The sequence below is a fragment of the Armigeres subalbatus genome, chromosome 1, assembly GCF_024139115.2.
Source record: "Armigeres subalbatus isolate Guangzhou_Male chromosome 1, GZ_Asu_2, whole genome shotgun sequence".
NCBI lineage: Eukaryota > Metazoa > Arthropoda > Insecta > Diptera > Culicidae > Armigeres > Armigeres subalbatus.
This window is the reverse complement of record NC_085139.1, coordinates 272,938,671-272,964,914: the sequence shown is the minus strand read 5'-3', so window position 1 is coordinate 272,964,914 and position 26,244 is coordinate 272,938,671. Positions and strand designations below refer to the sequence as shown.

At 41.7% G+C, this 26,244-nt stretch overlaps 1 protein-coding gene and 1 long non-coding RNA gene across 5 annotated transcripts in view; both read left to right on the top strand.

The window, feature by feature from the left end:
* Positions 1 to 26,244, top strand: part of LOC134207616 (uncharacterized) — a 238,131-nt gene that overhangs the window by 148,127 nt on the left and 63,760 nt on the right. The gene's annotated exons all lie outside the window — the stretch shown is intronic.
* On the top strand, positions 633 to 24,357 carry LOC134207618 (uncharacterized). The gene is made up of 3 exons (XR_009978389.1): positions 633 to 786; positions 10,746 to 10,765; positions 24,032 to 24,357. It is a non-coding gene; the product is annotated as an uncharacterized LOC134207618 (long non-coding RNA).

Below are 26,244 nucleotides of genomic sequence, written 5' to 3'. Positions count from 1 at the left end.
CACCACCTGATCTGTTCGATCGTGGACAGCTAACTACTTTATAATTCGGTATGTTACACATATAGACTTCATCCAGACTCAATCTAATTTCGGTTATACAGATAATATGGACAGTTGATTGGAAATTTGATATGTAAAACAGTAGATCTGTAAGCTTATTCCTTATTCCGTTAATGTTTACATAAATCATATTGATGCCAGTATTGGTAAAAGTTTCACGCACATCTGGATAATTAATATATAAGTTGTCGCCTAATCGTGCATGGCTAATGAAATCTTCATCATCATCGATTGATCCCATTGTGACCGTTTAAATTTTATAAACTACACCACACAGGCACCTTCAGCAGCCAGCAGCACCATCCAGCAACAGCATCGAACAGCATCCAACAGCAACAACAGCGAGCAGAAACGTCAGGCTTTTCTCGGAGATGAGCGCAATTTATTGAGATCTTCGATAGTGTCGATAACGTAAATATCTGAGGACTCATCTCGCTTGCAGTAGATATTCCCATTATTACACCACACATACTTATAATCGTGGGATCCTCGAAGAGACTTTGCTTCACGAAAAATTGTTCTGGTTTCTCTAGTCAAGTTCTCGTTTATAAACACCTTAGTGTGATATCGCTTGTTGTTTGGAGAGGATCTAGAGCTGCCTGGTAGAGTACCATTGCCAAAGTCTATCTCATAAAAAAATAACGATTTGCCCTTACGAGCACGTAAAATGTCATTACGAACTTTCGAGTTACTGAATTCTACTTGGATCATCCCGTTCCTGGCACGGTGAGTTTTCTCAATGTCCGTAGAGAAAAGTTGCACACCCACAGCAGCAGCAACTTTCGTCACGATTGTTGCTTCACCGAGAGATATTTCTTCCGGAATTCCATTAATGATGATTTCGTTTTTCAGTCCATTCTGCTCGGCCAAACGCAGTCGTTTTCGCATGTCTATGATAGTGTTGTTGAGAGCCAAAATTTGACCATCATGTTCACTGACTTTAGTTAGGCAGCAGGCGAAATCTTTCTTTTTTTTTTTTTTTTTAACTAATTTTATTTGCTAATTATCTAATACATGCATTCATCTCTTAGACTAGGTGTTCCGTGTTTTCTTAACACTATCATCCTTATTTGCTATGTTACTTTTTAGTTATTATTAATACATTTCAATTGCCTCTGGCAGTTAGAATTTTTCCTCTGGTTGAATTGAACCATGTAGGAATTACAATGTTTTCAACTTAAACTAAACTTAACCTATTTTATACTAAAGGGTACAAGGAGTTAATCGTTGCAATAGAAGATTGCAACGATTTTTATCTAAAATTGAAATCATTTTGTTGAACATTTGTTGCAATGTCTCAATATTAGAAATTCTATGAAGTTCATTAGTACTATACCACGGAGGCAACTTCAGAATCATTTTCAAAATTTTATTTTGAATCCTCTGAAGTGCCTTCTTTCTGGTATTGCAGCAACTAGTCCATATTGGCACAGCATACAACATGGCATTGTTTATAAACCAAAAGTTTGTTCTTAAGACAAAGTTTTGATTTTCTGTTTATGAGTGGATATAGACACTTAATATATTTGTTACATTTGGCTTGAAGGACTTCAATGTGATTTTTAAAAGTTAATTTTTGATCTAGCAGAAGTCCTAAATATTTAGCTTCGCTAGACCAATTGATTGGAAACCCATTCATAGTGACAATATGTCTGCTAGAAGGTTTCAAATAAGAAGCTCTCGGCTTATGTGGGAAAATTATAAGCTGAGTTTTGGAAGCATTCGGGAAATTTTCCATTTTGCAAGTAAGTGGAGAAACTATCGAAACTTTTTGCAATCTACTACAAATGACACGAAGGCTTCGCCCTTTGGCTGAAAGACCCGTGTCATCTGCAAACAAAGATTTTTGACACCCTGGTGGTAAATCAGGTAAGTCAGAAGTAAAAATGTTATACAATATGGGCCCCAGTATGCTGCCTTGGGGACACCAGCCCTTACAGGTAATCTATCAGATTTAGTATTCTGATAGTTTACCTGCAGTGAGCGATCTGATAAATAATTTTGGATCAGTTTAATGATGTACAGAGGAAAATTAAAATTCATCAATTTTACAATCAAACCTTCATGCCAAACACTGTCAAATGCTTTCTCTATATCAAGAAGAGCAACTCCAGTCGAATATACTTCAGATTTGTTGAGCCGAATTAAGTTCGTAACTCTTAAAAACTGATGAGTGGTTGAATGCATATGGCGAAACCAAATTGCTTATCAGCAAAAAATAGAATTGCCATTAATATGAACCATCATTCTATTTAAAATAATCTTTTCAAACAGTTTGCTTATTGAAGAAAGCAAACTGATTGGGCGATAACTAGAAGCCTCAGCTGGATTTTTGTCCGGCTTCAAAATTGGAACAACTTTGGCGTTTTTCCATTTATCTGGAAAGTATGCCAATTGAAAACATTTGTTAAATAAATTAACTAAAAAGGATAAAGAGCTCTCAGGAAGTTTTTTGATAAGTATGTAGAAAATACCATCATCACCCGGGGCTTTCATATTTTTAAATTTTCTAGTAATAGATCTCACTTCATCCAAATTAGTTCCCAACGAAGGGTCGAAAACATTCTCTTGATTGAGAATGTCTTCGAAGCTGATCCTCAATTGGACTAGTGAGACCTAAACTAAAATTATGGGCACTCTCTGAGCAAGTTTTTGAGCCTTTTCGCCATTTGTTAATAAAATTTTATTTCCCTCTTTAAGCGCTGGAATTGGCTTTTGAGGTTTCTTAAGAATTTTTGATAATTTCCAAAAGGGTTTCGAACTGGGATCCAACTTCGAGACATTATTCTCAAAGTTGGTATTTCTCAGAATAGCGAAACGTTTTTAATTTCATTTGCAAATCTCGCCAAATAACTTTCAACGCGGGATCGCGAGTTCTTTGGTATTGCCTTCTTCTCACATTTTTAAGACGGATCAGTAGCTGAAGATCGTCGTCAATAATAATGGAGTTGAATTTAACTTCACATTTCGGAATTGCAATGCCTCTGGCTTCGACAATTAAATTTGTCAAAGATACGAGAGCATTATCAATATCACTTTTGGTATCGAGAGGAATATCAACATCAAAATTCCTATCGATATACGTTTTATATAAATCCCAATCAGCTCTATGATAATTAAAAAGTAGAGCTGATTGGATTATAAATGGCTTCTTGTGAGATTTCAAATGTCACAGGAAGGTGATCAGAGTCAAAGTCAGCATGAGTTACCAATCGGCCACACAGCTGACTTGAATCCGTTAAAACTAAATCAATTGTAGAAGGATTTCGACTGGAAGAAAAACAAGTTGGTCCATTGGGATATTGAATAGTATAATATCCCGCAGAACAATCTTCAAATAAAATTTTACCATTGGAATTGCTTTGAGCATTATTCCATGAACGGTGTTTGGCATTGAAGTCACCAATTACGAAGAATTTTGATTTGTTGCGAGTCAGAATTTGAAGATCAGCTTTCAACAAATTCTTTTGCTGCCCATTGCATTGAAAAGGCAAGTAGGCTGCAATGAAGGAAAATTGTCCAAAATTTGTTTCAACAGAAACTCCCAAGGTTTCAAAAACTTTGGTTTCAAACGAAGAAAATAATTTATGTTTGATACGTCTATTAATGACAATGGCGACCCCACCACAGGCGCTGTCAAGACGATCATTTCTGTAGATAAAATAGTTTGGATCTCTTTTAATGGAGAGTCCTGGTTTTAAATACGTTTCAGTTATAATGGAAATATGCACATTATGAACTGAAAGGAAGTTGAATAATTCATCTTCCTTACCCTTTAGAGAGCGGGCATTCCAATTTAGAACTTTCACACAATTATTTGGATCCATTGAAACGGAGTCCGATAACAATTTTTTGTGTGTACTTTATACCAACCTGAACAGCTTCAGGAATGGTATTTGCTTTGAACATTGTATGGGGTGTAATTTATGATCAACCCCATCGCACACCCTACGAGCTGTGTGTAGAAAAGAGTAGCGAGAAAGACAGAGAGTGTGGAGAGTTTTGCTGTTGAGTGTGTGTTCAGTTAGCGTGAAGAAAAGACGCCATTTTATGAACCAAGAGAAATAAAGTTATTATTATAATTCGTTTAATCCGGTTCAGTTTATTTCGTATCCGTTTCCGTTCACCACAATTGGTGACCCCGACGTGATCCCGCGAGTATCGTTCGAGTGCGTATTTTCGTAACACTTCGGCTTCGGTTTCTTTCGGTCCGGTCCGGTAACTTAACCTCATTCGTGATCCGGCACAATTTCCGTTTCATTCAGTGCCATTCGGTTACCTAACCTCCACCGTTTAACCATGCCAGACGAGGAAAATAATACTCCTCATTCTGCCGCTGTTTCCGTGAAACTGCCGGAATTCTGGAAAACGGATCCAGAAATGTGGTTCGCCCAGGCGGAAGCGCAGTTTGTGCTGGCCAACGTCACGAAGGATGAAACCAAATTTTACCATATCGTCGCGAAAGTGGACCATTCGGTGATATGTCATATTGCCGATTTGGTTGCAAATCCGCCACAACAGGACAAATACAAATCTATCAAGGATAGGCTCATCGCTCGATTCGCTCTTTCGCCACAAGTACGACTGGAACGCTTATTGGGTTCGTTTGATCTCGGTGACATGCGCCCTACACATCTTCTATCCAAGATGCAGGAACTCGCAAACGGCCTCAATGTGAACGACGATCTTCTCAAAATGCTATTTCTGCAGCGTATGCCATCCCATATTCGGCCTATTCTGACCATCAGCGATGGAACTTTGGCTAAGTTAGCGGAAATGGCAGATAAAATGGTCGAAACTCCGCAAACTGCCGCTGTATCTGCTACATCGGAAGTAAATGAAGTGATGGAAAAAATGAAGGAACAACTAGAGGTGCTCAGTGCGGAATTCCGTCGCCTGAAGTCCGGTCCACCGCAAGGCATTGACCGTCGTCGTGGTCGATCATCATCCCGTTCCAGAAGCGAATCGGAAGCATGCTGGTATCACCGTAAGTACGGACAACATGCTGAGCGATGCAAGCAGCCGTGCAAGTATAACCAGTCAAAAAACTGAATTCAAACTCACCTGAGTCGGCTGAGGTGGGTAGTGTTTTTTCAAGCCGACGGCTAAAATTGTATGACAAGACAAGTGGTATCCGTTATCTGATTGACACTGGCTCTGACGTCTCCATTATCCCAGCTTCGCGACGAGACAAGTTATCAACGCCTATTCCGTTTTCGCTACATGCAGCCAATGGATCGGAGATCAAAACGTATTCGACCAAGTTCATTACTACAGATCTTGGACTTCGAAGGCGCTTCACATGGAATTTTTTGGTGTCTGATGTTAGTCATGCAATCATTGGAGCTGATTTCCTAGCCCACTTTGGCCTACTCATTGACATGAAAAACAAAAATCTCATCGACGTCAAGACAAATATGCGATCCTGTGGAGAATTAACGAAAGCTGACGTCCACACGATCACTACCGTTAGCTGGAATCATCCATTCCATGAATTATTGAAGCAGTATCGGGAAATTACACTTCCAGCCACTATGCAGGCGAAAACAGAACATGACGTCACACACCATATCGTAACTACAGGCCCGCCAGTTGCATCAAAAGCCAGACGAATGCACCCGGACAAACTGAAAGCAGCAAAGGAAGAATTCTCCTTGATGAGCGAACTCGGAATCAGTCGTCAATCCAGTAGCAGCTGGGCTAGTCCGCTCCATTGCGTTATGAAGAAAAACGGACAATTCAGATTTGTTGGTGATTATCGCGGGTTGAACAAAGCAACGATTCCTGATCGCTATCCCGTGCCACATGTACACGATATCCTGAATTCGCTACAAGGTAAGAACATTTTTACTACTCTTGATTTGGAGCGAGCCTACCATCAGATTCCTGTAGAGGAAGCTGACATCCCGAAGACTGCGGTGATAACGCCATTCGGTCTCTACGAATTTACAAGAATGCAGTTTGGCTTATGCAACGCCAGTCAGACGTTCCAACGCTTTATGAACAAGATATTTGGGGATCTAGACTTTGTAGTTTCGTTTATTGATGACATTTGTATCGGATCAGAAACTCCAGAGAAACACAAAGAACATGTGCGAATAGTTTTCGAACGACTGAAGCAATATGGTCTAGTCATCAATGTTGCAAAAAGTAAATTTGCACAGTCCGAAGTAGAGTTCCTCGGTTACTTGGTGAACAAAGAGGGAGTCAAACCACTACCGTCTAAAGTTCAAGCAATCAGCGAATATGTTCGACCGTCGACGGTTAAAGATCTTCGAAGATTCCTAGCGTTGGTGAATGTGTACAAAAGATTTATACCTAAGGCAGTGGACATGCAGCTTGAACTGCGAAAGCTAATTCCTGACAACCGCAAAAATGACAAAAGGAAAATACTGTGGAATAATTCGGCGTTAGCTGCATTCGATCGTTGTAAACATTCGCTTGCCGAATCTGCACTCCTCTATTACCCAGATTCAAAGAAAGAATTGGCACTCATGATCGACGCGTCGAACACTGCAGCTGGAGCAGTACTGCACCAGCTATCTGGATCATCGTGGCAACCACTTGGGTTTTACTCCGAAAAGTTTTCGGCGTCGCAAAGAAATTACTCTACATTCGGACGTGAGCTGACAGCTATGAAGATGTCCGTCAAATATTTTCGTTATTTCTTGGAAGGCCGTAAATTTGCCATCTTTACTGACCACAAGCCCCTCACGTATGCCATGACCACGAACTCGTCTTGTAGACTTCCACATGAAGAGCGATATTTAAAATACATCTCACAGTTCACTACCGACATTCGGCACATCAGCGGCAGTGAAAACATCGTGGCCGATGTATTGTCTCGCGTAGAAGCATTATCTGGCATTGATCTTTCGGCGATTGCAGAAGACCAAGCGAACGATGAGCAGTTGAAGATCTTAATGAAGTCATCGTCGTTGAAGATTGAACCTGTTCGAATCCCCAGCATTTCTCGTCCTGTGTATTGCGATGTATCCGTGAATAATCGTATTCGTCCCTTCGTTCCAGAAAAACATCGTACTTCCATAATTCAACATTTCCATGGTCTGGCACATCCCGGAACAAAGGCAACGCGTAAATTGATATGTGACAGATTTGTGTGGGCATCTATGAATCGTGACATCAATCAATTCGTCCAAGCCTGTGTTGATTGCCAACGGTCAAAAATCAATCGGCACACTATTTCGGCTCTAGGAGCGTTCGATCCTCCCAAGTCTCGGTTTAGACACATACATATTGATCTGGTCGGTCCGTTACCTCCATCAAACGAAAACCGCTATGTGCTGACCATGATAGATCGCTTCACGCGATGGCCTGAAGCAGTTCCACTACCAGACATGACAGCGCCTACTGTAGCAAAAGCATTGACGTCTTGTTGGATATCACGATTTGGTTCACCAGAAACAGTAACATCTGACCAAGGACGCCAGTTTGAATCTGATTTGTTCCGTGAGCTGTATTACATCCTTGGATCGCATCACATTCACACGACAGCATACCATCCTCAGGCAAATGGAATTGTGGAACGTTTTCATCGAACTCTAAAAGCGGCTTTGATGTGCAGAAAAGGAATTAAATGGAGCGAAGAGCTTCCGGTGGTATTGTTGGGACTGAGAAGTGCATATCGCGAGGAATTGAAGTGTTCTACTGCTGAGTTAGTGTACGGACAGCCTTTACGTCTGCCGGGAGAGTTTTTTGATCCTCCAACTTCTAGCCTAGATCGTACGGACTTCGCACAGGAGCTTCACCAATACTTTTCGAGGATGCGGGCGCCAAAAACGAATCACCATTCGAAGCCATTGGTTTTTAGACACAGGGCGCTTAACACGTGTAGCCATGTATTCATCCGTGTTGATTCAGCTCGTCGTTCTCTACAGCAGCCATACGAAGGACCCTATCAAGTGATAAGCCGTAACGATAAACATTTTGAAGTTATCATCTCTGGAAAAAAACAGATAATATCAATAGATAGAATAAAACCAGCGTTTTTGTGTGAGCAAGACATCGAGAATCATCCGGCGGACGATCCCCGAACAGTCGTTACCCAATCCGGCCACCGTGTCCGATTCCTGGTGTAACTGGGGGGGCGCATATGGGGTGTAATTTATGATCAACCCCATCGCACACCCTACGAGCTGTGTGTAGAAAAGAGTAGCGAGAAAGACAGAGAGTGTGGAGAGTTTTGCTGTTGAGTGTGTGTTCAGTTAGCGTGAAGAAAAGACGCCATTTTATGAACCAAGAGAAATAAAGTTATTATTATAATTCGTTTAATCCGGTTCAGTTTATTTCGTATCCGTTTCCGTTCACCACAAATTCATCAATCATGTGATGCAATTGTTCAGTTAAAAATCAAAATCGGAAGCAGTCATGCTACCTGAATCGGCAACATGACCGTTATTTTCCGTTGGGACATGGGTATAAACCTCATTTTGAGAAGAGAAATTTTGTCTACCAGCAGCGATGTTTGCATACGTAGGTACATTGGAAAAATTGGAATTTACTGAAGTGCTTGCTACCCGTTGACGAGCGGCAAAATTTGTTTGTGAATTGTGGTGGGTATGAATTGCTCGACCGGTAACCGGTTTCGGAATTTGAGGGTTTAAAAATTTCTAACCGTCGAATCTGTGATCCGATTGGAATTTCCCGTCATCAATTTTGCACGGGAATTCAAAACTTTTGCGTGAAGGGCATTCCCAGAAATTGGATTTATGATTGCCCCCACAATTAGCACATTTAAATTTATCGGAATCTTCTCTCACAGGACATGCGTCCTTGGCGTGAGAGGTTCCACCACAAATCATGCATTTAGCATCCATGTGACAATGTTTGGTTCCATGACCCCACTTTTGGCACTTACGGCACTGGGTGGGGTTCTGGAAATTTCCCCAGGCCTGCGGAAATGTTCCCATGTAACACGGACATGAGACATAATACAGGCCTTTTCCAACTTTTCATATTATTTAGTTCACTTTTGTTAAAATGAACTAAATAAAATTCTTGAGAAATGCCCCTCTGGGAAGTACCGGAGTGGGATTTCTTTTTCATCTTAATTACTTGGACTGGTGAAAATCCAAGTAATTGAGAAATTTCAATTTTAATCTCATCCAGTGATTTATCATCACTGGGTAGACCTTTCAAGACGACTTTGAACAATCGCTCAGTTTTGTCGTCGTATGTGAAGAATTTATGGCGCTTCTCAGTTAAATACTGAAGAAGACGTTTGCGATCGTCAAAGGATCCCGGCAAAACGCGGCAGTCACCCTTCCTAGCAATCTGAAATGAAACCTTGATCCCCTGAAGGTTACTCAAAATCTCATTCCGGAAGCCAGAAAACTCGGCAACAGATACCACAATTGGCGGAATCCTTTGCTTTTTCGCAAGAATCGAATCACCTGGGCTAGAGGTATATTCGATTTGCTCAATTTCATCATTAATCAAATCGAACTGATTGCTCAGTTCGATTGGAGAAGAATTATTTCCGATATTAGAGTTAGAAGGAATATCTGAATTCTCCAGCTTCCTTCTATTTTTTCCGCGCTTTGGCAGGACGGTCTTGAAACCTTGTTTCTTTGAAGGAAGTGGAGAATTCAGAGACTCCTTCCTCTTGTTTTTATTAATGCTCATGGCTGAGCGTGGAGACGTGACCTTCTAAGAGGTTTTTCCCAGAACGGTGTCCCTGCAGGATTACCACCGCTTGTCGGAATTTTACTTCCGCAAACGGGTCCAACGTAAAACGAAGGCACGGGTCCTTGCAAAGATCGTAACGGGATCAGTGGGTACAAATAGCGCTAAGAAGCACCGTTGAAATTAAAATAGCTTCGGGTAGTATTAAAAACTTCCTTCCGCAAAGAGAGAGAAAGAACCGCACAGCACGAAAGCACGATGCGGTCTGGCGAAATCTTTCTTCATTTCACCATGTAACGACTTAATGTCTTCATACTGCGCAGCAATGAAAGTTTGAGATGCTTTCACATCGTCAACCGATCTTATGACGTCACTTTGAGATTGCGATAGTTCACTAATGCAGGCACTCAACTTCTGTACAGCCTCATCCGTTCTTTTCTGATTCACATTTGTTTCTTCACACTTCTGACCAATTTTGTCTATCGATGTTTGCAGACCTTTCATGTTCACCAAAAGTTCGTCCATCTTTTTGTTGGTAATATCCGAAGATTCACACTGTTCAGAGCAGTAGTAGCAATGATTCTTCTGAATCTTATTATAGCGAGATTCAGAAAGTCCCGCGTCCCAGAACACGTCTTTACTCTCAAGCACAATGAGAACGAGTCCATATCTCTTTATCTCGATGGATCATATTTTGTTCGCGATTCACTCGCCTTATGTCGATATGCTCAAACTTTTGGGCTACAAGACCATCTCTTAACAATAACAAACACATCAAGAACAAGAAATTACATTTGTTTTGTTGTCGTTTTTCATAGCAATGAGCTTTTTGGATGTAGTGTTCATTTGAGTTTTCCTTTCATTCCTCGATATCTCCTTATCTCGATGAACCCTTCAATATCTGTATGACTGTATTAGTTAAATAGCACTTTTGGAAAAATGCTATTTTTTATTGAATATGACTTTTATGAACATTTTTGTACAGCTTCAACCATATTGGAATACTAATTGAAATATTTTTATTATTTCTTTCATTACAGGTAATAGACCAGACCAGATGGTAAGAAATCTAAATAACTATGCTCTGTTCACTGGAACTTGATGTGTTTGCTACCTTTAAGTGAGACCGTAATTTCATTGCTACCTTTATGTTGTTATTTTGCTGTTATTCCACAAAACTGTTCACAGTTCTCCAGACCACAGTGAGAACTTGCGGAGCTTATGGGGCTTCTCCAAGTTTCTTCGTTAATGTTAAGTATAATCATCAGTTTTTGCTTCGGTTGGTAGCTGAACTTTTTAGGTTTGAACTCAAGTTTGAGACTCAAGGTACGAAAAGATTCAATTCCTTACGCTCAAAAGATTTCTGCAGCGCTTGCAATCCGATCATAACCTTCCATTATATGTAACCAAAAATCGACTTCAGCATTCGCTGGATCTGATTAACGTTGTCCGAAGACGAGAGCGGGGTTTCCGCAGTAAAAGAATATCAAAACATGATATGGATTTGATTGATATAAGAGATAAAAGAACAGGCAACAATATCAAAAATGTGCACCGAAATATCATTTAAATGTCAAAATATGTTATATATAAGAATAAGCACATGCTGTTGATCACTTCTTGCAAATAGCATAACTAGATCTTCTCAAGATATGTTAGTGCAAAATATTGATATTGTCGTCTGATCTTTCATCTCTTATATCAATCATGTCCATATCTCATTTTGCTATCTAATGTGGTAGATTTACCGATCTCTGGTTGTCATCGAAAATAACTCACTTCTTTTCAGCTTAACGTTCGAAATGATAATGAATTTATTAACACCTTTTGAGGTACATATTTGCCTACGGGAGACAGTCGAAGCCAGTTAATTGGAGAAGGCACTGAACTGTGTGCATTGTAATTTGAGGTCTCAGACTAGAATTGCTGAGACATCATTCATGTCAACGAACGGCTTTGAGCGTTCGTTGTGCATCGATCGAAAGTATGAGAAATTATTAAAGGGTATGATGACATGTGTTATACACATGCCACACTAATCAAGATTTGATATTATTGCACTATTTTCGTCTGCTCGGGTTTGTCCAATCGTCTCAGATAGTCACGGTCACTTAACTCTTCAGTACAAACTTTGAACTCGTTATCAAATACCATCCACTCCATGGTATCGCATGTAAAGAGTGACAAGTTTTTCGTATTCCTTCTTTATAGCGCCTTGAAAGCTTGGGACAAAGCGCCAAGTATTAGGTTCCTGTGCTTGGTTATCTCCGACTGCTGAAACGTCCCTCGCTCTATGTGGTGCACCAGATGCAGTCATTGGTCCAGGTTCATATTGAAACGGTGGATCTATTCGATAGGGTGACTTATCAACGTCTAGTTTTCTTTTCTGTATCAGCGAGACAATTCACAGTACATCGCGATGCATTGCTGTACATATCATGTTGAATCTGCAGTTCCACCAGGGGTTTCTCTGCACCGATTCAGTCCCATTCGATGGGAGCTCGTGGTCCAGGAAGTACAAAACTATCATAGAAGGGAACAATCATTGGAATCATGAAGTTTGTTGTGCCGCATGATGTGTTTAACTTATTTCCCAAGATTGAATTTTGAACCGGTACTAACATGGCCAAAAGCTAACACCCATTTTAAATCCGGAATAACTCCGAAACCAAGTGACGAATCCTGGAATCTTTTTTTGATGAAAGTTGCGATAAAAAATGTTAAAAGACAAAAAAGTTACAGCCAAAAAGATTTATATTTTTATTTTCAAAAAGGAGGTTGGTAACGGAAGGGTTAACCGGTTAGTGGATATCGAATGACCAAAATATTGCAATTGAACACCGAGATACAATCAGCGCACCGTGGCTCACCTGCTGTCATGGTTTGTTCAATTCAGGGTATCTTTGGCTTGGGGGAGAAGCACCCGGCTCAGCTCCTATCAGATTGCCTAAAACGTCAGCAGGCGTAAAACTTTTCAGGCAAGCAGCCTAATGCTGCATATTTGCTATTTCATAGTGATGTTTAATAGCCGGTAAACCGTACTTGAAAAGAAAACTTTTAATGGAACATTATTATTATCTTTATTTAAGAGGCTTTCAGCCCTTGACTGGCTCACCTCTGGAAACTTAATAAAACACATTCTGGACGAAACTGATCAATCGTGTAACACTTCGTCAGCTACAGACAGATCCATTATCGCAGAGCAGCAAGAAATACCACTATCATCAATCAAGTGCCCGGTCCAATAGGTTTCGATCGTCGCCATTTACCGCGCATCAACGGATGAGTCGATTTGCGATCATGAAGACCTCACCGATCATAAAGATGCTGTTAATTTCACTAAATGACTCAGCACGAACGCTTGGACAGGCAATTTATCGCATCGTCCGAGCATCACAACAACAACAACAGACGCGACTCGAGAATACAATTTACATACCCATCTCCTCTTGAACCTGATTCGATCGTTTTCACTCAAGGTCGGTGGTCCGGCGGATATGCCAACACCCATATTGTCTGCGCCGGCCGCACGCTGCATCAGTCCGGTAAATATTTAACCCATTTTTTCGAGACCGGATCCCGAATTCCGGCGATCATTACACTCGCCGGATCGAGGTAATCAGAATTGTTTGTTGTTGTCTGGAAAGCCGCTAAGTGGATGCTTTCGCTTCAAGTAAGAGACGATGAGCGGTGGTGGTAATTCCATGATTGGATGAGTGGCTCTCGAATGCAGATAAAGTCCCAATTTGGGAAGTGGGAATCCATAAAACGTTCTAAAGCCGCGCTTTAAGAAGCCTCTCATTATTTAGTGAACACCCCCTTGTCTGGACGGTTTCACTTATAATAACAAACAAATTCATGCGAACAAATCGGTTGATTAATTCATCGAGGTTAATTTATCGAGAAAATTCAAAAGAATTTCTCGAAGGATATTACAAGAATTCCTGAAAAAATTCAAAATTGCCCGTTACACTTCTAAATATTTTTTCTTGAATGTTATAAACAATTTCTAATTCAAATATAGACTTATTTTCTGTGAAAAATCAATCATAATATCGAATCTGATTCCGAATTAGAATACCAAATTCTAAGAGCATCTTAGCATCTCGTTTTCGGTTCCGTTTGGCACAAACTTTCACTATCATTTGAACTAGCTGAGGCTGTTTTAGAACAGTTGAGAGTAGGTCTGAATTTGCGATTTACCAAATTCACGAGTCCGTTGCTCTCATTTCACTACGAAATCGAAAGCAAACCGCATTCGCTTCGCTCCGGTAACGAAAGCGATTTTTCTAATGAATAGCGCAATTTGGTCACAGCTGAAAGATTGCTGATGGAATTAAATGTTATTTCGACACCTCACGTTGGGCTCGCTTTTGCACCATTCACGTCTGCTTTTGCGACTGCACGAAGATCCACTGATGAAGCTAATCATCCAGTTCTAAGCAAACAAAAAACAAAGATGCTGAAAGTGTGCTTGGGGCTTAGTCAGACATCTAACGCAAGAAAAAAAGATCACTACTCAATTTTACAACCGAATGCACTCGAAACGGTGGTTATTTTTTGTTTGACTGGAAGAAACATAAACACTAGACCAGACCAGTTCGGTGGTGTTGGAGTCAGAAACGGCTCATCATCCGCATTGGTAGGCAATTATGTGTCTATGCAGTGTGCACACAACATGGGGCACCCCGTCGTCGTCGTCTTCGTCGGCCAAGGAAAGCAAAGAAAAAATAACAACTTTGGCTTTCCTTTGGCTCATTTCCTGGTGTCGTCGACGATCGTCATCGTTCCGAGTGTGCCTCGTTAGTTGTTGTTGCCGCTACACTTATTGCGATGGTACAATTTTGCAAATACGGGGAAACAGCAAGTGAAAACTGTATATTGGTTTGTTTGTTTTTGCTTTTCCTGGGGGGCGAAATTTCACTCCAGTTTTTTCTCCCTCCTAGGGGTTGTGAGTTTTCTCGAAGTAGCCTGAAGTTGGTTTGCGTAATTTATTCGCTGAACAAAATTCATACAACTACAATGGGGAAGGATATTGATAGTAATCGTTATCAGGGTTGTCCGATTTTTCTGGAATTTTACAAGCTTTAAGTAAGTCAGAAGAGAGAAAACAAGGGCAGCAAAATACAATTTCCTGAAAGAATTAGAAATTTTGCTTAAAAAATTAGGAAATTACTAATAAGGAAATCACGGTATGAGCAATAAATTAATATAAAACTTCCACAAATGATCTAAATTTCCATAAACAATTGAGAATTTTCTACAAAACACGGTCTTCGACCGTGAGTCAAATCTAACTAACAAATTAGTTTCTAGATTTTTCCATCCCGAGTTCTATCTAAAATGCCGATTTTCCATTCGGTCGTATAAAATGTGATGAATAAACAGCTTATAACCTTTAAAAACAAATAATGTTGACGGTTTTGATTTCTTAGATTTTTAAGGGCGTTCAAACGGGCACCTTTCGTTCAAACTGGCCACATCTAGAAACGACATTTTATCGTCTTTCTGGTAGAACGTGCTGCTTTGCCGTTGAAAGTAAAACGCTCATATGGACGGGGCAAGCGAGCGTGGGCAGACTCTCTGGCCGACGAAGGAGAGAGAGCCGCCGCAAACGGGGACATTCACCTCCTCTACGATATCTCACGACGCTTAAGCGGGGCGAAGATGAATGCATCGATGCCTGTGAAAGACGCGAATGATCAGTTATTGACCGACCCAACTGACCAGCTGAAACGCTGGTTCGAGCACTTCGAACAACTTTTTCAAGTGTCAGCCAGGAAACCATCACCTTGGCATGATCTGCCTACGATCCAAAATCCAACACGCGTCAATACCGAAGCTAGAAGCATCACTGCTAGAGATTCACACAGCCATCCAATGCATGAAATCGAATAAAGTCCCAGGGGTCGATCGCAATGCAGCCGAGATGCTCAAAGCTGACCCCATGACATCCGCTCAACTACTGCATCGTTTATTTCGTAATATCTGGGACACCGCAACTTTCCCGGTCGACTGGATGCAAGGTATCTTAGTGAAGGTGCCCAAAAAGAGTGACCTGACGGTATGCGATAACTGGCGAGGTATTATGTTGCTGGGTACCGTTCTCAAAGTTCTATGCAAAATTATCCTAGCCCGGATTCAGGAGAAGATCGATGCGACTCTCCAGCGGCAGCAGGCCGGATTCCGTGCCGGAAGATCCTATGTGGACCATATTGTCACGCTCCGTATCATTTTGGAGCAAGTCAACGAATTCCAAGAGTCCGATTGGTATTCATTGACTACGAAAAAGCTTTGGACCGTCTCAATCACGAGAATATGTGGGGCGCCCTGAGACGCAAGGGGGTTCCTGAGAAAATCATCGGCCTCATCGAAGCACAGTACGAGGCCTTTTCGTGTAGAGTGCTGCACAATGGGGTCCTGTCCGACCCTATCCGGATCGTAGCTGGTCATCATATTGTCAAGCAGACTTGATTTTCCCAAAAGAATTCAACTGGTTTTTCAACTTCCAAATATGGTGGTTCACTATATTCGTGAAGTATAATTTACAGATTCAGATCCGAATCAATTAATTGATCTTGTCCTCTCCCAATCTTCTGAGTACTTTTCTGGTACTCAGAGGAAGAAATTTGATGCCTTTCCCTTTGTGAGATTCATCAAATGAAGCTGGTATTCAAACGTACATCGTCGTTGCTGGAGGATTGACGTGATTTCTGTTTGGCTATCTACTTTTATTCGTAAAAATTATTGCTATTTTTTTCGGCAATTGATATACTGCCGTTATACGCATAATTGTCCCATGTATATAGGGAATCCCAGCAAACATGGGACAAATATGCGTATGACGGCAGTATAGTGATTGTTAATTACTCCGGAGCTATGGCATGAGGACTTTGTGTTTCTTCGAGACGTAATCCAGTGAACCGATGAGTAGTGAGTGCAGTAGAAAACACCGAGTTGGACTCAAAAGATTGATTCAATTTAGACTCAATGATTCGTTTTGCGGCCTGATTCTTTCTGCCGAATCCTCACTCACCACTAGGGTGGTCGGTATTGGCCATTTTTAACAAATACCGGTATTCGGTATTTGCTGGAGTCAATACCGGTAAAATACCGGTATTTGTGAAAATTTTAGAAAAATAAAAAAGCTTTTTATTTGGGCTTTTGGGTGAAAAACAATATTTATTGACAAACTTCAAATGTTAAAATCATTGCTAATTGAGCCGGGCAAAGTGAAACTTAAGTAGACATAACATACTGAGCGATTTATCTCCCAATCCGCATCGGATTTTTTTGGCAATGTAATATTACCGGCTGCAGAATTTGTTGGCAATGTTGCTCTGGTAAACCGAAGTTGGACGAATGGTTCCATGAGCGTCGATAATCAGCGCCATCCCGACCAGTAGATAGTAACAGATTTATATCAGACCTTGTTATTCTGTTACAGCAGTTTTTTATAACAGCGGTTGTTATAAAACATGTACCATTAGTAGTTAAAATCTGGGTGGTGCGGATAGAAACGATTTGGTTGTCAAACTGAAGCCAAAATTTTCTATTGTGCCGGAGCCAAACATTGAGGATTGTGGTTATGTTCGTTTTAGATTTTGTGTTGAGAAGTATTGTTATTATTTGGGGAAAAAAAATTAAAATAAACTTAGTTTGAATTTTGCATTCTTTGTAACCAATATATTCACATTATATTTCGAGTGGATAATTAGTAGGAATGCCACTAAAAAGCACTCGTTACGAGATTTCACGAGATTCAGCAGCTAATTGGAGCAGAAATGTATGTAAACCATCGTACAGTCATGTAGAGTCTCGCGCATTCGTGCGCCTTCATGCAGCATGGAAAGAGAAATTAGAAGAGCGGGAAATGTTTGACAGCCGGAGAACTGCAAAATAATTCTGCTCATAGGATTGATTTCAAAATATCCCGCTACTCGCTTGAGAGCAGAAAAGCGGCTCTATCCGCAGCACCCAGGTTAAAATAACAAAAATTGTAACAAAATCTCTTCTAGTTTTAACAAAAATATTACTCAATATGTTATGAATTGAACAAAATTATAACTCGTTGTGTTACATAAAAAGCGGTGAAAATAGCTTATACTATAACAAATTATGTTCTTGCAAAGATTATGATTATCCATAATGTAGGCAATTATCTTGTCCAGCTGGTTCAACTTTGAATGTAGATTCAAGTTATACTATAGGTGACACCTTACTTTTTTTTCCAATTCCTATCTACCAAAAATGTAGGCAATTTTTTTTTCTGGGGAAATAAACATAACACATTGTGTAATAATCATGTTATGACGATCATGAAATTTTATTTCCTTCATCTTTGGCAGAGAATTTATAACAAAATTATTGCAAATTTTGTTATTTGTAACACATATTGATATAATTGTGATAAAATTTTGTTATGACTTTTAGACTTGTAGATAGGAATTGGAAAAAAAAAAGTGAGGTACCACCTATAGTATAACTTGAATCTACATTCAAAGTTGAACCAGCTGGACAAGATAATTGCCTACATTATGGATAATCATAATCTTTGCAAGCACATAATTTGTTATAGTATAAGCTATTTTCACCGCTTTTTATGTAACACAAGGAGTTATAATTTTGTTCAATTAATAACATAATAACATTTTTGTTAAAACTAGAAGAGATTTTGTTACAATTTTTGTTATTTTAACTACTAATGGTACATGTTTTATAACAACCGCTGTTATAAAAAACTGCTGTAACAGAATAACAAGGTCTGATATAAATCTGTTACTATCTACTGGTCGGGATACTATAACAAATTATGTTCTTGAAAAGATTATGATTATCCATAATGTAGGCAATTAACTTTGTCCAGCTGGTTCAACTTTGAATGTAGATTCAAGATATACTGAAGGTGGTACCTTACTTTTTTTCCAATTTCTATCTACCAAAAATGTGGGCATTTTTTTTTCGGTAGAAATAAACATAACGCATTATGTTATAATCATGTTATGACGATCATGAAATTCTCTTTCCTTCATCTTTGGCAGAGAATTTATAACTAGAGATGTCGTAAAATCCCGATTAATCGATTAGTTACTAATCGATTACTCTTGATTCTAGTCGATTATTGAATCGATTAATCATTGTATAGTAATCGATTCAAAATTAATCGATTATCACAACGATGAATCGATTAATCGAAATAATCAATTAATTTTCGACATCCTTATGATGTCGTAAAATTCTGATTAATCGATCAGTAACTAATCGATTACTCACGATTCATCTCGATTATTGAATCGATTAATCGTTGGGTAATAATCGATTCAAAATTAATCGATTATCACAACGATGAATCGATTAATCGAAGTAATCGATTAATTTGCGACATCTCTATTTATAACAAAATTATTGCATGTTTTGTTATTTGTAACACATATTGATATAATCGTGATAAAATTTTGTTATGACTAACTAGTCGGGATCCCTTAATTTCTTTAGATTCATGGTAGGAGAATTATTTACGGATTGCTATCAAGGATCCTGGCGTCAACGTAGTTGCCACCAGCAACGCAAGTTGTAGTGGAGCTTTGGGACCCGTGTCACCAAGATCAAATAATGTGTTGATCAATGTAAGGTTAGAACAATAATGATTTTATTAGCGATTCTCAAATACAATTTTACCTACGGGAGACAGTCGAAGCCAGTGTAATTAGAGAAGGCCATTGGAGACAGCACAACTCAGTAAGTGGCACTAAAAATGTGTGCATTGCAATTTGAGGTCTCGGACTAAAATTGCTGAGACTTCATTGATGTCAACGAACGGCTTTGAGCATTCGTTGTACATCGATTGAAAATGTGAGAAATTATTAAAGGGTCTGATGACATGTGTTATGCACATGCCACAAAGAGTTCTAATCTACTGAAGTCTCTTCACGAGTTGTTCTTTAGCAGATAATCCATCTTCTTCATACGGATCGTCAGGTGTGGTCGTAGTCTAAGTTTCAACGTTCGCATCAAAAATGATTAGACGCTTCAAGATCACGTCCGCCTGCTAAATTAATGTAGCTCTGGATGTCTTGAAGAAAATATCAAAATCGTTTCTGATTGCTTTACGGCAGGATTATTCAAGAAGCAAAAAGATAGGCGCATTCTGATCGTCTCTCTTGGATTCGTTCTTTGAGAGAATTATTTTAAACTGACGGCAAATTTTGGAGCTTTATTTGATAATTTCTCCATATGTTGGAGCTTCACGTCGCGCATCGGCTTCATAGTGCAGAACTCACGGCAGAGTAGTTCCACAGCAGCTTGAACAGGTTCGAGAGCCCACCCACGGGAGGTTCTTCTACCGCCAAAAAATCATCATCACTGAAGTTGTATTTAGATTGAAGCTTCAAATCGAAAATATTTTTTTTTGCCGGGCCCTTTTAACTCATAGAATTGTTTGAGCATGGATAAAATGCTATTCCAGCGTGTCTTGGTATCAGCCACTAATACAAGTTCTTTACCAAATTTGGAACGTACATATTTTTGCAGCAACTCATTTTTCACATGTGACCTCCGAAACAGAACAACTACGGCACGTACCATTATCACCATTTCATACGTAGCGGGAAAATTCTCAACGATGTAAACAATTTTTGAGATTTTCGACTATGCAGTCTGATTTATTAGAACAATTTTTTTTTAATTTTGTCCAACGTTTCGACATCGGGTTCGATGTCTTCTTCAGGGAAAAAAATTTGATTGCTCTTTGTTAAGTATGATGGGTGTTCTGTAACTGTAACAGAACACCCATCATACTTAACAAAGAGCAATCAAAAAAAAAATCCCTGAAGAAGACATCGAACCCGATGTCGAAACGTTGGACAAAATTAAAAAAAATGTTCTAATAAATCAGACTGCATAGCCGAAAAATCTCAAACATTAACACTACAGTCGAAGTCAACAACTGATGTAAACAATATTCATTGAAGAAGAAAGTCATTGACAATTTGACCGATGTCTAAGAGAATAAAACATAAATAAGTTTACAAATTAGGAAAAAACCTTAGCAGCACACATGTTCTACAAAGGGTACTGCATCTCATATGTGACCAGTTTTAGTCACAATAAAGTTGCTGTAACCATTTTGGCTTCTGCTGCTCGGGAAGTTTACGAAACAGCAAATTGAAAATATTTTCTTAGGCGAAAACTATTCTACATACTGACAGTAAAATATGAAATACCGGAAATACCGGTATTTTTCTGTCTCTAATACCGGTATTTTCGGTACTCAGAATTGGACGGTAATACCGGTATTACCGGTTTCGGTACTACCGGTTAGACCACCCTACTCACCACTCAATTGCGATTCAATTCGTTTACGAACCGAATGTAAACAAATACTCGGCTATGCATCATTTTCTATCTGTGGGAAATATTCGGAGATGAATTTTGTCTGTTTGATTTTTGGCATCATTCGTTTACTAACTGAGGCCAAACGGTGGACAATCGGAATTGAAAATTTTGGAAGGGCTCGTGTACAGTTGCCTAATTTCCAATTGTGTGTAGATGTGAGTGAAAGATTAGCGCTAAATGAACCGATTATTCCCATACCTGCCTCTGAAGGATAAATTTTTAAACCGAGCTCCTTAACCAATTTTTTTGAACCTATGCCCAGTACAGTCCGTTGTGCTCCGGTATCTAAGAGACCCAGAATCCGAGTACATTTACTTTGATAAACGGTCTCTCATCTCCTTCGACTCTAACGGAAATATCTTCAACATTTCTGTCATTTTCATATTGATCGGCAGCAACTTGCTCAAAGCCGCTTTGTCGCAAAAGTGTATGGGTATCGTCGAGACTAGGAGGGTTTAATTGGATGGCTTCGGCTTCCTCCTCTAAGCCGAGCACTGCTCGTTTTTTGGGCAGCAGGGTCAAGTTTTGGTGAGAACATTGGGAAAGCCACATATACGACAAAATTTTCGTCGTTCTTGGGAACATTCCCCATAGTGGTGGCCTTGTTGTCGGCAATTATAACAAATGCCTATAGCTGGACGTTTATATTGCTCGACAGAGTCTGGCAAGTGGCTTTTAGATGACCCTTCTTTCGGATCCCATTCAACCTCTTGTTTGCTGGGTCCTTTGACCACCACTTTGTGTTCTGCATTGGGTTTAAATGCACTTTGTTCGCCTTTGCCTTTGTCTGGCTTAGGCTGAGATTGTGTGCTTTTGGTGAATTGTTTCGAACCGGTGATTTCATTCACCTGATAAGTTCGAGATCATGGGAGGTTATCGATTGGTCTTTGGAAACTTGCCCAATTATTGTCGTCGGAACGCCGAAACGTTTAAGTTTTGATAAAGATTTAATGTGAGCACCTGTCATAGCATTCTTATTATCGAAACGCATGTTTCGCCACACTATCTCGAATTTGCGTCTTTCATGAATAGGGCGCGTCATCGATTGAAAAATCTTGAGAATATCGTGGAAGTAATCCACGAACTTCTCTCCTCTAGCCTGTTTTCGATTGGTGGCTTGAATCTCCAATTGGAAATCTAGATCTGGAGGGAGAAACTCTCGCTTCAGGCCCGATTTCAATTGGGACCACGTTCTGAAGTCTCTATTTTGTAGTCCTTCCATTAACCAATATTTTGCTCTTCCAGCTAACAAATGAATAGCGCCTCTGAATAGTTCCCTATCTGAGATTTCTTCTGTCTTACTCCTCATTTTCACTTCCTTTAAAAAATCTCCTAACCTACGGCCATTGCCCTTTCCGTCGTACTTCAATCTCCAATCTGAGATTGGAACCCTTTTCAGTGGCTTTTTCACCCTTTTCTATTCATTCATTTATTTAGTTAACATCTAAACAGATAACACTGAATCAACAATTTGACGCCACAATGCACGGTTCGAGGCCGCATCTCTCCATCCTCGGATACGCCCCACGCTCGCCAAGTCGTTCTGCACCTGGTCTGCCCATCTCACTCGCTGCGCTCCACGCCGTCTCGTACCTTCCGGATCGGAAGCGATCACCATCTTTGCAGGGTTGCTGTCCGGCATTCTTGCAACATGTCCTGCCCATCGTACCCTTCCGGCTTTAGCTACCTTCTGGATACTGGGTTCGCCGTAGAGTTGGGCGAGCTCATGGTTCATTCTTCGCCGCCACACACCGTCTTCTTGCACACCGCCAAAGATGGTCCTAAGCACCCGTCTCTCGAATACTTCGAGTGCTTGCAAGTCCTCCTCGAGCATTGTCCATGTTTCATGTCCGTAGAGGACAACCGGTCTTATAAGCGTCTTGTACATGACACATTTGGTGCGGTGGCGAATCTTTTTCGACCGCAGTTTCTTCTGGAGCCCGTAGTAGGCCCGACTTCCACAGATGATGCGCCTTCGTATTTCACGACTAACGTTGTTGTCAGCCGTTAGCAAGGATCCGAGGTAGACGAATTCCTCGACCACCTCGAAGGTATCCCCGTCTATCGTAACACTGCTTCCCAGGCGGGCCCTGTCGCGCTCGGTTCCGCCCACAAGAATGTACTTTGTCTTTGACGCATTCACCACCAGTCCAACTTTTGTTGCTTCACGTTTCAGGCGGGTGTACAGTTCTGCCACCTTTGCAAATGTTCGACCGACAATGTCCATGTCATCCACGAAGCAAATTAATTGACTGGATCTGTTGAAAATCGTACCCCGGCTGTTACACCCGGCTCTCCGCATGACACCTTCTAGCGTAATGTTGAACAACAGGCACGAAAGTCCATCACCTTGTCTTAGTCCCCGGCGCGATTGGAACGAACTGGAGTGTTCGAACGAAATCTTCACACAGTTTTGCACACCATCCACCGTTGCTTTGATCAGTCTGGTAAGCTTCCCAGGGAAGCTGTTCTCGTCCATAATTTTCCATAGCTCTACGCGGTCTATACTGTCGTATGCCGCCTTTTTTTTTTTTTTTTTTTTTATAGAGGGATGAAGGCAAATCTGCATACAGACACCTGAAATTATCACTCAGGGAGTGGGGTTGGCGCGGTTGGCAGAAGGCCAGACCGCCGGACCCACTAAACCCACCCAAGCAACAGAAGGTTACTTGAGTTACCCTCTCTTCTAATGCACAATTCCCCTCACTACCTTTCAGTATTACTTCTGTGGGGAAAGCAGTACTAAAAGTACTCCTCCCAAAACAACACCTTTCACAGTGCCTCTCTTCGATGTTTTGTCATACGTCTGAGCCCTTTGGCTCCCTTATTGGTGGCAGCAAGCACACAAAAGCGTGGGCCCTTAAGCCCTTTACTTTTTTTTTTCCTTGTGCCATTCAGCAACGCATCTATGTACTTTCCTTTTTATTTTTAGAGCCATTTAGCTCTCAACGTGCTCGCAAGCTACTCAGATAGTCCCCCGGCGGCGGATCTACCCTACTCCGACGGGGAGTCCCCCGGCGGCGGAAGCTCCCCCGATACCGACGACCCGCATTCGTGGATGGCTGTTACATTACCAACACTACACATTCACCTGGTATGCATGTTCATAGATCCGCTCAAGTCCTACGCACATTCTCACTTCAACGGGTGACCGGACGAGTGCCGAGGTCAGGCCAAAGATTCCGGGTGGAGATAGCTTCCGGTTCAGTGGTGCCCCGACGACCCGAAGCAGGTGCATTCACGCGGCACGATCTACTCAACTGGTCCCCGGCGGTGGACCTAGCCTACCCGATTAACCGATTTCCCATGAACTGCGCCTTTCAGCTTCTTGCTTAACCGATGAGCCATTCAGCTCTCACCTTGGTCGCGGACTACTCGAATAGTCCCCGGCGGTGGATCAATCCTACTCCGACAGGGAGTTCCCCGACGTCGGAAGCTCCCCCGTAACCGACGACCTGTCTCAACGGGTGACCGGGCGAGTGCCGAGGTCAATCCAAAGATTCCGGGTGGAGATAACTTCCAGTTCAATGGTGCCCCGACGACCCGAAGCCGGTACATTCGCACGCCACGGTCTACTCAGCTGATCCCCGGCGGTGGACCTAGCCTACTCCGATAACCGAGTTTCATTTGCCTTGAGCCATTCAGCTCTCACCTTATTCATTGAGCCATTTAGCTCCCGCCTCGGTCGCGATCGCGAACGACTCGGATAGTCCCCGACGGCGGATCTAACCTACTCCGACGAGAAGTTCCCCGAAAGCGGGAGCTCCTCCGAACCCGGCCGTTTCGCCACGTTCTGCGGCTACGCGCTCGCCGCAAGCTGAATACAGTTGCGACGCTGTCGTTCCCATCCATTATCGACATATATATTCACGACTTCCACGACTCATGGTCCGCTATCCGTAACGGCTGCCTGCTGCTGCTCTATGCGCCAACTTCGTTGCAGGATGTCGGCTATCCTGGACGTCGCTCTTGCAACCGCTCTCCACTGTTCTGGGTTCTGGCACATTTTTATGACGATGTTATCGGTGTTGGTGTCCGTTCCGCATGCCCCCAACATCGCACTCCTCTCCGTTTCGAACCGAGGACATGTGAACAGGATGTGTTCAGCCGTTTCTGTCACGTCTGGGCATTGCGGACAGGTGGGAGAAGCCGCGTGACCAAACCTGTGTAGGTACCACTTGAAGCATCCATGGCCTGTTAAGAACTGGGTCAAGCCAAAGTTTAGCTACCCATGAGGTCTGCTAATCCATGCCGACACACTTGGGACTAAGCGATGGGTCCACCTTCCCTTAGGCGAGTTGTCCCACTCTCTCTGCCATTTGGCTACCGTTGCTGCCTTTATATTCCTTCGAGCGTTATCGGTGCCCCTGAGGGCGTAGCACTCCTCGTCTTCCTCTACCACCAGTTTGATAGGCATCATGCCCGCGAGTACACATGCCGCTTCGCGAGATACGGTGCGATATGCGCTGATAACTCTCAGGCACATTAGCCTATGAGTACTCTCCAGCTTTCGCACGTTGCAGTTTACGCTCAACGCTGACACCCAAGCTGGTCCTCCGTATCGTAGTATTGAAACCGCCACGCTTGCCAGCAGCTTGCGCTTGCTGGAGCACACCCTAGAGTTGTTCGCCATCATCCTCGATAGTGCCGCTGTCGCCGTCGACGCGCGCTGGCAGGCGTAGTCGACATGACTTTTAAAGCTCAACTTATCGTCGAGCATCACCCCCAATTGTTTCAGAGATCTCTTGGAGGTGATGTCGCAGCCGCCGACTCTAATTGTCGCCTCCTGAACCGATTTCCGATTGTTAACGACTATCATCTCCGTTTTATGATGCGCCAACTGTAGCTTCTTGCTGCGCAACCATTCCTCCACTAGGCTGATCGAATAGGCTGCAGTCAATTCGACCTCTTCGACGGATTCTCCGTACACGGTCATGGTTACGTCATCGGCGAATCCCACTAACTTGACTCCTGGCGGGAGCTTCAACCGCAGCACGCCATCGTACATTCGTACGTTCCACAGCAATGGACCCAAAATTGATCCCTGTGGGACACCTGCCGTGATGGGGGCGGTAGCCAAGCCTTCGTCTGTCTCGTAGATCAATAATCGATTCTGAAAGTAGCTTCCCAGAATCTTATACAGCC